At 40.4% G+C, this 2,670-nt stretch overlaps 1 protein-coding gene across 1 annotated transcript in view; it reads right to left on the bottom strand.

Annotated features, from left to right (window-relative positions):
• SLC25A16 (solute carrier family 25 member 16) overlaps positions 1–2,670 on the bottom strand; it is a 54,527-nt gene that overhangs the window by 14,942 nt on the left and 36,915 nt on the right. The window lies entirely within an intron of this gene.

The following is a 2,670-nucleotide window of genomic DNA, read 5'->3' as shown; positions in this document are numbered from 1 at the left end:
CAACCCAGGGGGACAGCTTGAGGCTCTGTCTCAAAAAAAAAAAAAAGTTAGGGCCAGCCACAATGGCTTACGCCTGTAATCCCAGAATTTGGGAGGCCAAAGTAGGTGGACTCTCTGAGCTCACAGGTTCAAAACAAGCCTGAGCCAGAGGGAGACCCCGTCTCTAAAAAACAGCCAGGCATTGGGACGGGTGCCTGTAGTTCCAGCTACTTGAGAGGCTAAGGCAAGAGAATCACTTAAGCCCAAGAATTTGAGGTTGCAGTGATGCCACAGCACTCTATTGAGGGAGACAAAACGAGATTCTGTCTCAAAAAAAAAAAAAAGTTAAGAAGTTAGTTATAAAAGACCATATATAATATGATTCTGTTTATATAAAATGTGTAGAATAGGCAAATCTATATAGGTGGAAAGATTACTGGTTACTTAGAACTAGGGGTGATCATTAAAGGTGTAGGGTTTCTTGGGGTAATAAAAATGTTCTCAAATTTATTGTGGTGAATTGTATAACTGTGAATATATGGAATACTATTTAATTATACATTTACAGGGGTAAATTGGATGATATGTGAATTATATCTCAATAAAGCTATAACTCTCTAAAAACAGAATTTCTGTTCATTAAAAGACACTACTGGCCAGGCAGGTGCCTGTAATCTTAGTACTCTGGGAGGCCAAGGCGAGTGGATGACTTGAGCTCAGGACTTGGAGACCAGTTTGAGGAAAGCCATTGTTTTAGACTAAGATCCTGCACTATACCACAACAAACCAGACTAAAAATAAAAATGAGTCACCCATACTAACCTTCCCCGTATCATCAAACTAAAACTGAGTTGTTACCTGACCTGAGAAATCACGACAAGAGTTAATAGCCAATTTCCCAAACAGGACTTTCAATCATTAATAGGCTTTATAATGAAGTTCCCTCTGCTTCAATCCTTAACACCAAAAAAGTAGCCTAATGTAACCAGAAGTTAGTTATTTTTCTATTACTCTCTCTTTGTCCCCACCTTACAAGGAAAGTAACTTTAAAATGACAAATCTACTTTTTCTTTGTTTCTGCTTTCTTCAGCCCTTTCTATCTATAAATCAACTTTCTCTGCTCAACTCATTGGAACATTTATTCTATTTCATGGAATTCTTTTTTCTTTTTTTTTGAGACAAGGTCTCACTTTGTCACCCTTGGTATAGTGCCATGGTGTAACAGTTCATAACAACCTCAAACTCTTGGGCTTAAGCAATTCTCTTGCGTCAGCTTCCCAAGCAGCTGGGACTACAAGTGCCTACCACGACGCCGAGCTATTTTTATTTCTTTTTATTTTAATTTTTTTGAGACAGAGCCTCAAGCTATATCCCTGGGTAGAATGCCGTAGCATCATAGCTCACAGCAACCTCCAACTCCTGAGCTCAAGTGAGTCTCCTGCCTCAGCCTCCCAGGTAGCTGGGACCACAGGCACCCACCACAGTGCCCAGCTATTTTTTGGTTGTAGCCATCATTGTTGTTTTGGCAAGCCCGGGCTGGATTCGAACCCACCACCTTAGGTGTATGTGGCTGGCACCTTAGCCACTTGAGCCACAGGTGCTGTGCCACCCAACTATTTTTAGAAATGAGGTCTTATTCTAGTTTAGGGTGGTCTTGAACTCCCAAACTCAGGCAATCCACCCACTGCAGCCTCTCAGAGTGCTTGGATTACAGGCATGAGCCATCATACCCAGCATATTTTATGAAATTCTATAATTGCAAATGAGGTCAGATGAGATCAAATTTAAACAAAATTTGTTGCAATTTTGTTTTTTGACACAACTATATGTAAATTTCCAAAATAAAATGTTTAGGTTTAAAAAAGAAACAGGAATAAACACAAGGTAATAGGGGAGATTGGAAGACTATAGGAATCCTTATTTTTCTCCTTTCTACTTTTCTGTATTTTCAAAATTCTGCATAACAAACTTTACTACTTGTAATGAAGAAAAAAATACTTGTTTTTTAGAGGCAGGGTTTCACTCTGTTGCCCTGGTTGGAGTCCAATGGCACAATCATAGCTCACTGTAACCTCAAACTCCTTGGCTCAAACCATACTTCCACCTCAGCCCCTCATGTATCTAGAAATACAGAAAACACCATGATGGCTGTCTATTTTTTTTTTTTTTAAAGAAATGGAGTCTTGGCAGGGAGCAGCGGCTCATGCCTATAATCCTACCACTATGGGAGCTGAGGCAGGTGGATCACCTAAGCTCACAAGTTCAAGACTAGCCTGAGCAAAAGCGAGACCTCTACTAAAAACAGAAAAACTGAAGCAAAAGGATTGCTTGAGACCAAGAGTTGGAGGTTGCTGTGATTTCACCCAGGGTGAAAGCCTGAGACTCTGTCCTAAGAAAAAATAGAAAAGAAAGAAACAGGGTCTCACTATATTGTCCAAGCTGGAATTTGTCTTAAATTCCTGATGTTAAGCAATCTTCCCAAATTGGCCTTCCAAAGTGCTAGGATTACAGGTGTGAGCCACTGTGCTGGGCCAAAAGATGACTTCGGTTTTCATAAAAACTGAATCCTCAATAGTCTCTAATATAAATATATGTTAACAAGACTACACTGGCTTCACTATTAAGAAAAGATACAGGCTTGGCGCCTGCGGCTCAAGTGGCTAAGGCGCCAGCCACATACACCTAAGGTGG

The sequence above is a fragment of the Otolemur garnettii genome, unplaced genomic scaffold (genome assembly GCF_000181295.1).
Source record: "Otolemur garnettii isolate 467f Iridium unplaced genomic scaffold, OtoGar3 scaffold00008, whole genome shotgun sequence".
In the NCBI taxonomy this organism is placed as follows: domain Eukaryota; kingdom Metazoa; phylum Chordata; class Mammalia; order Primates; family Galagidae; genus Otolemur; species Otolemur garnettii.
The sequence above is the reverse complement of the archived record's forward strand: the minus strand, read 5'-3'. Positions and strand labels throughout refer to the sequence as shown.